The sequence below is a fragment of the Aotus nancymaae genome, unplaced genomic scaffold, assembly GCF_030222135.1.
Source record: "Aotus nancymaae isolate 86718 unplaced genomic scaffold, 86718_ANA_hifiasm-v0.15.2.pri h1tg000044l, whole genome shotgun sequence".
Lineage (NCBI taxonomy): Eukaryota > Metazoa > Chordata > Mammalia > Primates > Aotidae > Aotus > Aotus nancymaae.
Genome location: NW_026988458.1, coordinates 7,534,345 through 7,547,912, shown reverse-complemented (window position 1 = coordinate 7,547,912; position 13,568 = coordinate 7,534,345).

Here is a 13,568-nt window from a genome sequence, read left to right as displayed (position 1 = left end):
TTAGGAATAAACTTTAACAAGTTACACAATCTTTATGATAAACCTTTACTGAAAAGACGGTAATAAGGCCCTAGTAAATGTAAAACATGCTGTATTCTTAGATGAGCAGCGAATATCAAAAATATTGCCAGTTCTTCCCAAGTCAAATTACAAAATTAGTGCAATTCTCATGAGAGTCCCAAATTCTCTTGGTGATATGTGTCTTAGAACTAATTAAATAATTTAAAGTTTTATATGGAAGATCACGTAATGAATAATCAAGAAAACTTGGAAACAAAGAAGAGCAGTGTATTAGTCTGTGTGGGCTGCTATAACAAAATACCATAAACTAGGCAGCTTATAAACAATAAATTTATTTATCACAGTTCTGAAGGTTGGAAATCCAAGATCCAGGTGCCAGCTGATCTGGTCTCTGGTGAAGACCCGGAGATTCACAGATGACTCACAGAAGGCACCTACTCACTGTGTGGTCACATGATAGAAGGGGCGAGCTAGCTCTCTGAGCTCTCTTTTAATAGCACTTCTAGGGTCTGAAAGTTTGTGTCCTCTCAAATTAATATATTGAAACCTAATCACCAGTGCAATAGTATTGAAAGGTGGGGCTTTGGGACATTGATTAGGTTATGAGGGCTCTAACCTCATAACTGAAATTAGTGCCCACCTCAGTCCATACCCACTGCTATAACAGAATACTTTAGACTGAGTGATTTATAAATAACAGACACCATTTCTCCGAGTTCTGAAGGCTAGGAAGTCCAAAATAAAGGTACCAGCAGATTCAGTGTCTGATAAGGGCTTGCTCTCTGCTTCCAAGACAGTGCCTTGTTGCTGGGTCCACAGGAGGCGACGAACACCGTGTCCTCGCATGAAGGAAGGGATGGAAGGCAAAAGGGCAAAACAAAAATAAAAAAGTGGTGGGGGGTACTAGGACACTCCTGTCAACCTCTTTTGTAAGAATACTAATCTCATTCAAGAGGGTGGAGCCTCATTTCTTAATCACTTACCAAATGGCTTCAGCTTTTAATGTCATTACAGTAGGTATTATGCTACAACATAAGAATTTTAGAGAGACACATACATTTAAGCCATAGCAGTGCACTTATAAAAAAGGCCAAAGGAAGCTTGTTCACTCCTTCTTTACCACGTGAAGATAAAGAAAGAAGGAGTCATCTATGAAACAAAGAGTGAGGCCTCCTCACCAGACACTGAATCTGCCAGTGCCTTAATCTTGGGCTCACCGCCTCCAACCCACCCCCTGGAACTGTAAGCAGTAAATTTTTGCTGGTTATAAATGACCCAGTTTGAGGTAGTCTGTTGTAGAAACTTGAATGGACTAAGATAGGAACTAATCCAATTCATGAGGGCAGAGCCAGCAGCCCCAGCTCCTAATACCACCATCTTCCAGCAGCCCCACCTCCCAGTACCCGCATCTCCCAACAGCCCTACCTCCTAATACCATCACATTCGTGATTAGATTTCAACATCTGGATTTGAGAGGAGACACAAACATTTAGACCATAGCAAATAGTAAGAGTTTGCCCTATGAAAAATTGAATAAACTGAACAAGATTTTACCACAAAAATAGGAAACAGTGCAATAGAAGGATAGATCTATTCTTTTTCTTCAGATACACTCAAATAAAATCACACTTAATGTAGAATCTGTAGAATTACCCCATTATAAGGGAAATATTTCTGTCAATCTAACCATCTGTCAGTACATATCTGTACCTATCTATCCATTGGGAATGATATATATGGGTTACATATCCATATATGGTGTGGATATATGATATGATAGATACATGTGGAATTTTGCTTATAAATGTATATTACATATATATATTTATCTATATAATCCAGAATGATGTCTATTTAATGTTAAAGGTAGTTATTTCCAATGAGTTAGTGTATAAATTTTCTAGAGCCACCCTAACAAACTACCATAGACTGATGTCTTAAATGAACAGAAACTTATTCACTTACAGTAATGGAGTCCAGCAGTCCAAAATCAAATGTCAGCAAAGTTGGCTCCTTAGGAGGCTCTGTGGAAGAACGTGTTCACTGCTTCTTGCTTAGCTCCTGGTGCTTGCTGGCACTCCTTGGCTTTTAGTACCTGTTTCCATCTTTACTGTGCATCTCTCTTCTTGTAAGAGCACTGGGGATTGGTTTTAGGTCCATAGGGGATTATGGAGCTTTTAAAAGAGGAAGATATTTATCCTGCTCAGGCTCTGGCCATGCCTTTTGGCTGCCTCCAGAAAATAAAAAAAAGGAATGGAAAAAAAGTGCATGAAAGCCCTAATGTACCAGGGATTATCTCTGAGGATGTATTGAAGGAATGAGGGACACACACATTTTGTGCCTGCATTTTATAGTATAATTATCAAAATCTTGATATTTCACACTCCCTGAACTCACTTTATTTTCTCATGTATTTCTTTATCAACTATATTTTGCCACCAAAATCCAAATTCCAGGCACCTTGACTGTTTTGTGTCCACTGACACCCTATGGGTTAGCTATTAACTGCGATAAATAGATTCCAAATACACCTTGAAAGAAAAGAATGGAATGATTTTTTATCCTGAGTATGAGTTTGGCTTCATTTGTTTTGTTTTGTTCTGTTTTCAGACTCTTAAAATTTTCAGTTGCCTCCTTCCTCCATTCCCTTTTCCAATAAAAGCATTTCCTTAGTTCATCTTTGAATAATGAAGATAGCCAAATATATATAACATGTCATTCAAATCCAGATCATTCCAAAGAACAACCTAAATATAAAAGATACCGAGGAGATGCATGAATGTATCTTTCCTCCTTGATATATGATTTGGCTGTTTCTTCACCCAAAATCTTATTTTGAATTGTAATCCCCATAATCCCCACATGTCAAGGGAGAGACCAGGTGGAGGTAATTGAAGCATGGGGGTGGATTCCCTCATGCTGTTCTCATGATAATGAGTGAGTTCTCATGAGATCTGATGGTTTTATAAGTGTCTGGTAGTTCCTTCTGGGTTCACTTCTTCTTCCTGCCCCCTTGTGAGGAAGGTGCCTTGCTCCCTTCACCTTGGGCTATGATTGTAAGTTTCCTGGTCTCCTCTGCCGTGCTGAAATGTGAGTCAATTAAACCTCTTTTCTTTTTAAATTACCCAGTCTTGGGCAGTTCTTTATAGTAGTGTGAAAATGGACTAATATACTCCTAATTCTTAAATTACTGATCCTCAATTGTTTTTGCCAACTTTTCAAAATTTGAGATGTATTTTGCAACATGTCCATGAAGTATCATAAATATTGATTGCCTTGTTGATGGAAAATACCATCTTAGTTGCTCAGAGAGTTATGTCTGTGTTTACGGCGTAGGTGGAGTCCTTGGGCACCATGGTCCCGCGCTCTGTGTTGTCTCTTAGAATCTCACCCACTTAACTCTCCCTGAGCTGTTTGACACCAGTTTATGCCCAATTCTCTCTGCCCCACTGACTCCCAGTACCTTGGCAGGTTGTCTCCTTGGGAGCACTTTATTTGTAAGTTTTAAAAATGATATATGTGTTCAGTAATTAAAGGAAAACCTCAACACAATGAAAATAAACTAAAAAAAATAAAAATAAACATATTCATTATTTAATATTCACCTCTCTAGCTAAAATGTGAGCTCCTTTGGTCTGGAGGTTGGCAGGTGGGAGGGAGGTGGGCATCCGTGCCTGAGACTAGGGCCAACCATCCCAGGCATAGGAGCTAGGAGCGCATGATGGGAGGCGGTCAACAAAGCATTCAGAATGAGCAAAGCAATATGGAATGTGTTGTCTGGCTTTTCTTAGCAGCATGGGTTCTTTGAAGAGTTTTAGAGGGAATTCAAAATTACAGAATATTACATAATTTGAAGATAAGTAAACTGCTTTCATCACTGCTCTGGCAATAAAATCTGGAACTCTGGAGAACTCTAGCTTCTAAAAACTATCTTATGATTCAATTCAGAATATTTAGTTCTGCACACATTGTACACTTTTTTCCCTAAGCCAAATTATCATCAATTCATCTAAAATCATCCTCAGGAGGCCCTATGCTATGCAAGGCTAATTGTGAGTGTGACTGTATGCAAACACAAATGAACAAAAAAAACAATGCTTGTAAAAAGGGAATTCTTTACCGAAAAGGTAGGAAAAAAATACCTCCTGACTAAGGAAAGCACATGTTGATAGTCTCAGCAGCAATGAAGCTGGAGATCTCTGTCATTTCTCTTCAAGTGCCTGAAAAGCAAGTGAGCAAAAGCTCTTGGTGCTGTGAGCATAGAAGGCTAAGGACATGCTTCCCAGAAACTTGCTTGGACTGGATGGTGACTGAAGCTGATTCCTGAGATGGGAGTGTGAGCTTGGCAGGCTTTGACATGGAGCCAGGCCAAAGTAAGAGGCCAAATTTACAGTGTCAAATAAACCACAACTTAGGAGAGACTTTATTCAAAAGGATCATTGGAAGGGGATGGATGGTGGTGAGGTGTGGGGGGACTGTTATGATAAAGAGAACACTCTACACATGAGATCTGCAGGCATCTCAATAGTAAGGCAAAAGGGGGTTTTCTTTTATAGGAGAAATAAACAAGTCTAGAAAGAACTGGATGTGAGGAAGTGGATGAAGGGGTCCCAAGAGGGGTTAGTAGATCAGGGAAGGTTCTTCTGGAAGCCAGCCTGTTCTTACGAGGGGCTCAAGACTGGCTCAAGCTGATGGTGGGCCAAGGTTCTGGAACCTGGGGAAAGGAGAGAAGCTTAATCAAAGTTTGATAAACAAGCATTTTGTTTCCATTAATCTTGGGGAAAAAAATAGTTCAGCTAATTTATGAGGCAAAGAATACGAATTTGGAAGGTCCATGTCTGGCCTGTCATAGGTAAGCGGGGGTCGGGGGGGTGATCCGGTTAGGCATTGTGTCCCCACACGAATTTCATCTTGAATTGTAATCCCCATAATTCCCACTTGTCAAGGGAGAAACCACGTGGAGGTAATGGAATCATGGGGGTGGTTTCTTCCATGCTGGTCTCATGATAATGAGTGCGTTCTCATGAGATCTGGTGGCTTTATAAGGGGCTCTTCCCCGTTCGCTCAGCACTTCTCTTTCCTGTCACCTTGTGAAGAGGATGCCTTGCTTCCTTTGGCCTTATGCCATGACTGTATGTTCCCTGAGGCCTCTCCAGCCATGCTGAGATGTGAGTCAATTAAATCTCTTTCCTTTATATTAGGGTGGTGCAAAAGTAATTGTGGTTTTTGCTGTTGAAAGTAATAAATTATCCAGACTTCAGCAGTTCTTTATAGCAGTATGAAAATGGACTAATACAGGGGCTTCCATGAATCTAATTTAAGTCATACAAGAAAGAGGGATCTTGAAGTTAAATCATTTCCTCTAACACAAGGGATGGAGATTTCTTAGCCACCTCTGTTTCCTGAGAATACAGGTAAAATTCGACACTGCCAGCAGTAAGGGCTTCTAAGGACAACCTAAGGGTCTTCTTTCATTCCTTCTCCAACTCTCTTCCTCTCTTTAGATAGAGAAGAATTCCTGACCTATATCTTTTTCCTTCCCTCTGAAGAACTTCTTTCAACATTTCTTGCAAGGCAGAGTCACTGGTGACAAATTCCCTCAGTTTTTATTGATTTGAGAGAATCTCGACTTCTCCATCGCCTTTGAAGGACAATTTTGCAGGATACAAAATTTTACATGGCTTTTTTATTCTTTCAAATGTTTGAATCTTTTACTCCACTCTCTAGCTTGCCTGGTTATGGACTAGAAGTCTAAGGAATACCCATCTTTGTTCCTCTCTGGGTAGGTGTCCCCTACCATGCCATCCCCACCTCAGGCTTCTTTCAAGGTTTTTCTCTAGGTCTTTGTTTTTCTGTAGTCTGAGTATGATATGCTAAGGTGTTGATTTTGGGGTATCTGTTGTGATTGATGTTCTCTGAAATTCTTTAATCTGTGCTTTGATTTTAGAAAATTCTCAGTCATTGTTGTAATATTTAAACGTTTCTTCTGCTCGTTCACTTTCTTTGTTCTCTTTTGGTGTTCATTAGTGTATGTTATGCCTTTTACGTCCCATGGTTCTTGCATATTTTATTTCATTTAAAATATTTTTTTTCTTCTTCTTACATTTCAGTTTGGGCAGTTTCTATTGATGTCTCTTCAAGCTCACGGACTCTTTCTTCGGCTGTGTTCAGTCTACCCATGAGCCCATCAGGGTGCATGCTTCATTTCTGTTACGGAAGTGGTTTTGGTTCCTAAGATTTCCTTTGCTTCTTTCTTATAATCTTCCTCTCTCTGCTTACATTACCCATCTGTTCTTGCGTGTTGTCCAATTTTTTCCATTAGCATTATAATCACAGTTGCTTAGAATTCCTGATATAATAATTTGGAAGTCTCTGCCATATCTGAGTCTGACTCTGATGCTTGCTTTATCTTTTCAGATGGTTTTTTTTCCATACCTTCTGGCACGTCTTGTAACTTCTTTTGAAAAGCCAGACATGATGTACAGGGTTATGGGAACTCAAGTAGACAGGCCTTTGGTGAGAAGTTTGATGTTTTTCTGGCTAGAAGTTAGGCTGTGCCTACTGTCCCCCGTAGCTGTAGGTGTCAGAAGCTTATTTGTCTTCTGTCCTGACTTTTGTCTCCCTTATTGTCTGTGGGTTTCTTAGGAACTCCTCCTTAGGAGTCTGGTCCTTGCAGGTATTTTGCGCTGCAACCCCCTGCTATTTTATGGGAGTCATGTTGATGCGGGGTAAGGTGAGGGATGGGGAACCACTTAACGATCCTGTGACGAGGCCTCAGTGTTTCCGTGAGCCTGTGCGCCTGGGCTGTGACCTTCACCAGTGTTTCTCGGATGGTTTTTCTCTTCTTGTGCCAGCAAAGGCAGGCTACAGGGGGTAAAGTTGGGTCATTTCCTTGCCCCCACATTGACTTGGTGGTGTTCGTTGTGAAGAAAGATCTGGGCATATTTCAAAATGGTTACTTTTCCCTTCGCCCTGGCCACACTTGGGGTATCTTCACCATGAGAACCTGGTGGGGTTCCTGGAGAAAAAAAAAAAAAAAATGTGCCACACAACCCTGTCCCAGCATTCCCAGGAGTTTTTGACTCTCAAGTTAGTCTACCCTCAGCTCCCAGCGATTTGCCAGCAGCACCCTGCCAGTGTTCTCACCGGCTCCAGCGGCCTCGGCCTCCAGCAAGCTGAACTGCACTCTCCCTCGTTACCGTCTCTTCAGTTTTCAGGGCTCTGGTTTATCCTCCAGTTCAGTTCTTTGACTGATCTAAGAAAAGTTATTGATTTTCAGCTTGTTTTTGCTGTTGTTCGGAGAGGGAAAAGAGATGACTTCCAAGCTTTTTTATTTGGTTGGTTGTTGTTTTTAGATTTAAATATACATTCATATTTAAATTCTCATAAGAATTATACACTAACGATCTCTAAACTCACCTGTTTTGTTTTTCCGTTAACATGATCTTTTAAAAACATTTATCTGAGCTATCCCTCCTCTCTGAATGCCATTTTCCCATTTGAGCCAAGCAATCTTTACTTACATAAAAAAGAAAGCTGAGATATTCAAGAGTCCTGAAAGTTGTGTCTCACACAGCCTGCAGTTTGTTAGCCAGTTTCTTTCTGGAGGAGGAAGTTAGTTGAAACATGGCCTACTTTCCTCCCTTCTCCCTTTCACTGAAGTCCATAGTAATTAAATTAAATGTAAACGCAGCTGTTTTCTTTAAGTGCTTTTGTGGTGTTTATGAATAGAAGGGATTAGTGTTTATTGGCAAATCGTTATGCCCCAAGAACCGTGTTAGGTAGTCTTCAAGCTCTAACGTGCACAGAATCATCAAGAGATTTGGTAACATGCAAGCTCTGGCTCAGCTGGCTGGGGTGCAGCCTGGGTGTCAGCATTTCACAGGAGAAGGTGCTCACAGGGCCTGCCCAGGGCCACTGGTCTCGGTCAACCCCCACTCACAGATAAGAACTCTGACACTGGCGAGGGAAATCAGTTTCACACAGCTTCATAGGCAGTTGGTATTTACACCCAGGGTCTTCAGGCCACATGCAAAGCAGTAGCAGGGGTGCCCCAGATTAATCAACAGCTCATCCTGCCACTACAGCCATTTATCTAGATTTTTTGTTTAGGACCCTGCTATGGCTTGAACTGTGTCTCCCTAAAAGGTAGGTTGATGCCTCAACCCCTGGTACCTGTGAAGGTGACCCTGTCTGGAAATAGGGTCTTTTCAGATATAATTGTGTTAAGATGAGGCCATACCTGAGTAGTGGGGACCTTTATCCAAAATGACAGGTATCCTATAAGAAGAGGAAGGGAGACATGGTCACACGCAGAAGAGAATGCCGAGTTGCAGAGACAGGAGCGGCATGGCTCCAAGTCAGCCCAAGCATTGCCAGCCACCACCAGAGGCCCAACAGGCGGGGAAGGCGCCTTCAGAGAGACCATGACCCTCCCGGCAGCTTGAGGACTTCTAGCCTCCATAAGAGTGAGATAATACATCTCTGTTGTTTTAAGCCTCCAAGTTTGAGGTGATTTGTGATAGCAGCCCTAGGAAATGAATAAAAATACTGAGTACACTGCCCTGGTTTTCCTCTGCACTGTCGTCAGGCAAACTCAGTGGCCGCCAAGAGCACATCCGACCCACACAAGCCCTCAGCCCACCTTGCTGTTTACTCAGCTTTGAGCATTAGGAGAAACAATGATGCTTGCAATATAAAAGTAAGTCTGCTGTATTGTACTTTAGAGCAAAGAAACCCTTTGTTTGCCTAATACTTTCAAATACTTTTTAAGAGATGTTTAAAGCATGGAAAGTATTTTTAGCATTTACAGTATTGCATTTTTAATAAAAAAATTTTCTCTACAGAAAAATTGTTGTGTATGTGTGATTAATTGCCTGATATTTGCTGGGGAGCTATACTGCCAAGCAAATGTTTATCATCTTGTGAAAAATCTTATGACATTTAAAAAAGAAAAACCTCTTGGGGTTGCCTTCTATTTGTTTCTCAAAGAAGCTGTGCTGCAGAAAGTGAAAATTCAGAGCCCGATTTTATTTCATTTATCTTTTCAAACCAAATACAATATTTTGGCTTTAGTTGGCCTAGAGTGAAAGCAAAATAGACTAGGAATGAGTTTTTCTTTTTTGCTTCCCATCCAAAAGTGTATAGTAGAACAAAATACTGCTCCTGTTTCAACTGCTGGTTAACAAATCACCCTAAAACACAGTGGGAAAAAACTTTTCCATTTTATTATGCCCAAAAATTCTGTGTGTAAGCAATTCAGACAGGCCACAGTCAGAATGGCTTATCTGTGTTCCACAGTGTCTAAGGGCTCAGCTGAGAAGGGTCAAAGGCAGAATGGGGAGCATGACCAGTTTGGCAGTTGATGCTGGCTGTTGCCTGGAACTTCAGCTGAGGCTATCAGCTGTTTCATCTTCATGTGACCTCTTCATATGGACTGAGCTTCCTCACAACATGGTGGTCTTGTGGCAGCTCCGTGATCCCAATGCACGTGACCCAAAAGAATTAGACAGAAGCAATAGAGACTTTTCACATAGCTTCAAAAGCCGTGCTATATTCTACTGGTTACCAGTGAAGTCTCTACAATTGGCTCAGATTTAATGAGAAGAGACCTAGGCTCAACATCTTGATGGAAAGAATTCAAATAATGTACAGGTGTGTTTTAAAATCACCATAATGCCTTTAACAGCTACATGATTCACATACATATGAAAATTGCATCAACTTCTAATTGGAAGATACTGATGACTTCCTGTTTAATTCTGAGTAAGATGTTGAACTTCTCTAGTCCTTACTTTCCTTAACTGCAAAATGAAAGGTCACACTGAGTAGACTTCATAGGTCTTTGGCAGAGCTATGATTTGATTTCTTCCTATCATTGTACCAATCAAATCATTAGAGATTCAAGACTGAATTTTATAGCCAACATTTATCTGAAAGGACATTATTTTGCCACAGTTAGCTGTCTAGGGAAGAATGAGGTAGAAACACATCTAATCTCAGTGTTTCAATTCTAGCTCTTCCTGTTAGTATTTGTAGCAGATATAGCTATCATGTATTGCCTAGTGCTGAAAGCCATTTCTTTGCCTCATTTGCTCTCCTTACCCACAACAATGCTAGCCTTGGTATTTCCTGTAGACATCTTTTGAAGAGTCTGCTTAGGGCAACTCCATTCACTGTAAAGGTGTCCTTCTCAGCCTCCTTTAGGAATTGTCCAGGATCTAAGACCATTAATCATCAGAAGCAAAGCTGGTGTAGTCATGAAAATAGAAGGCAGTCAGGAGGTGGGAGGAGGTGGAGGATAGGGGTGGTGTTTCTGATTTGGCTAAAGTGAAGTCCCATATGAAGGAAGTTGTCAGAAAACTCCAATCAGGCATAATGGTACCCATGAATGACTCAGAATGCAGAAGCTCCTGTCAGCAGATAGAATGGCACCTTTCAGAAGGCCAATAACAATACCAACTTGCCACGTGGCAGATACAAATCTCAGCATTTTCCATGGATCCTTACAACAAATGAAACAGAGGGAACTAACTTACTAGTTTTCTTCCATTTGACAGAGGAAGAAAATGAAACTGGTTGGGCTTAAACCACTTGTCTAGGAAGGTCACAAGAAGCTGTTAAATAGCATTGTATTTGAATCCAGGCACTGGAAATCTGAGCTCACATCTGTCTTCTGTCTTCTCTCCATCTACATGTTGAGTTTTGTCAGATTTCCCATCATCCACGTTGAAACCTTAGCACCATCCTGACTCACCACTTTCCCCCCGACTAGGTGCCCAGTCCTATCTGGGACTGGCTGCATAATTTGCAAAACCCATTGCAAATGAAAACATGGGGATTTTTTTTTTCCCAAAAAGCAGGAAAAAGAGTGTTGTTAAACATACTAAAATATAAAGCTTTTTCATTTCTTCAGTGGTTTCTTTCTTGACCTGCGATAATAATTTTTGTTTTTGTTGTTTGTGTTCTTGTAATTTAACATCTGGTTTCCTCCTGAAAAAGGAAAGGGTCTACAGGCAAATGCAGACCCTCAAATGCATCCAGCTGCCACCCTCACACCCTCTCCCACCCATCAACTTGGGATTCATGTCGTGGCTGAGAGTGAGGGAACTGAGGCAGGCAAGCACACCTCCTTTCCAAAGTCAATGCCTAATCCATGGACAATGTGTGATCTCCACATTGGGTCAAGCTAACATCTGGGTGAGGGCTCATTCTGTCATCAGCCTTAGATATGGTCCTGCTGGCTTGGGCAGGTGAAGGTGGGTTGCATGTGAGCCGAGGCTGCAAGTTCCCCCACTCCACAGCATGCTTCCTTTCTCATCAAACTTCACATAGAAAACACACTCAAAGATAAGATTAAGAATTTCAAGAAGGGAATAGTGGAGCATTAAGCTAGGTGCTGGATTTTGTGAGCTCAGGGTGCTGTGTGACTACTGGGTCACCTGGCTCTGGATCTGGCCCTGGTCCTATTCATTTTTTCTTCAAAATGATTTTCTCCTTTATCTTTCTCTCCCTGCTCTCAGTCTTCATCCAAGCCCAGGACTTCATTCCTCATTTCTGAAGCTGTCAATGGCATGTAAGTGCCTGTCACTTGAACCCAAGCTTCTCAACCTACTTTCGTGGCGTCTGTGCTCTGGTTCCCATCCCATCCAGACTCTTCCCCAGTGCTCGTCAGTACATGCTCTCTGCCCCTCATTCTGGTGCGCAGTCTTGTTATCCATGCATATACAGCACCAGGCTCTCATTCAGATACTTCCCCTTGTGCCAGCTCCTGACTCCTCAGGTGCGATGACTCCCAGCTAAGTTCCCCAGCTTCCCCTGCAAAATTAGGGGGCAACTGTGGCAGTGGCTTGATGATGTACCGTTACTGGCTGCTTCGTCTTTCCTCTCTCCCTGCTCTGATCCTCTACCAGATTTCTCCAGATCATAAACAGTTGAATCTGTGTCTTAGGGCTCTATTTTGATGTAGGCAACATAAAGATCCAGTGGTTCCAAGCCAGATCCGATAGCATCTGGTTTGGGAAGAATTTGTCCCAAAACAAGTGTTGCTATGGTTTGAACATTTGTCCCTTCCTAAAGTCATGTTGAAACTTAGCCCCCAAAGTAACACTGTTAAGAGGTGGTGCCTTAAATAGGTCCTACCCTCATGACTGAACTAATCCATTCATAAATTAAGGACTAATGGGTTACTAGATTAATAAGTTATATGGGTGTGCAACTAGTGGCTTTATAAGAAGAGAAAGAGAGACCCAAGTCAGCATGCTCCGTCCTTTCACCATGTCATATCCTGCATTGCCTTGGGACTCTGCTGAATCCCCCCCAGCAAGAAGGCCCTCACCAGGATGGCCTTCTGACCTTGGACTTCCCAACCTCCATAACTGTAAGAAATAAATTCCTTTTCTTTATACCTTAGCCAGTTTCAGATGTTCTGTTACAAGCAACAGAACAGGGACTGAGGCAGGAGAGGGATGTGTTGGACAGTCATAATACAGATGCACATTATAGTTAGTCTGTGGCTACCAACACCCGATCATTGCTGCTGGATAAATAAGGCACACCAGTTGCATTTTTCCTTTGTGTTGTAACTATACATCAATAGCATGACTGACATCTAAATCTGGAAGGAAAAATTTAATACCATAAATATTATGTGGAACTGAGAATATACAAGGACTATTAGAACAAGGCTTGTTGCAATGCAATTGGCTGTCTAACCACCAGCCTCCCTCCACCCTTCACTGCCACCAATGACCCACACTATTCAGGTGTCATGAGGCCATGTTGTTTTGGTCCCTTGTTAGCCCCTGGGGGGTAAATATTAATGTATTAAAGACAATCATTACTGCTCTGCTCCCTTTGCCTGTGATTGACTGGTTTAGGAGTGAGCGTGTAACACAATTCTGGCCAACAGGATATTAGGAAAATTCTGCTGGGAGGCTTCTGAGAAAGTTTGTCTCATTGTATAAAAGAGACACTGGAAGGAAGGTTCTGATTTTTCTAAACCTGGGATTAAGATGCTTGAAAGTGCTGTGGTTCTCTTGCCACTGCCATAGGATGAGCCTGCAGATGAAAGCTAGCATAATGCAGATGGCAGAGAAGAAAGAGAAAGTCTGTGACCTTGACTATATTGTTGATCCACTGGCTTAACCACTGAATTGCCAACTGTGGTCTTGCCCTCCCTCCTTATTTCTTGTTATGTAGGATAACAAATTCCTGTATTGTATGAAGCGTTTTGATTTGGGTCTCCGGTTACTTGTAGCCAAATTCTGGACTCAGACTGTTCAACAGTCAATGTGAAACACAAAAATAAACAAACCACCAAGGTGTTGGAAGGAGGCTGACTTTCCCAGATAAGATAATTAAATGCAATGTGTGTTTCTGTTGAGTCGAATCTAAGTTGAACAAACCACCTGTCAAGGACACCTTGAGGACAATGACACTTGGGTACTGAATGATGTCAAGGAATTTTTGTTAATTTTGTGTGTGACCATGATAATTATGATTATGTAAGAAAATGTCTTAAGACTTTAATAGTATATTAAAAATGT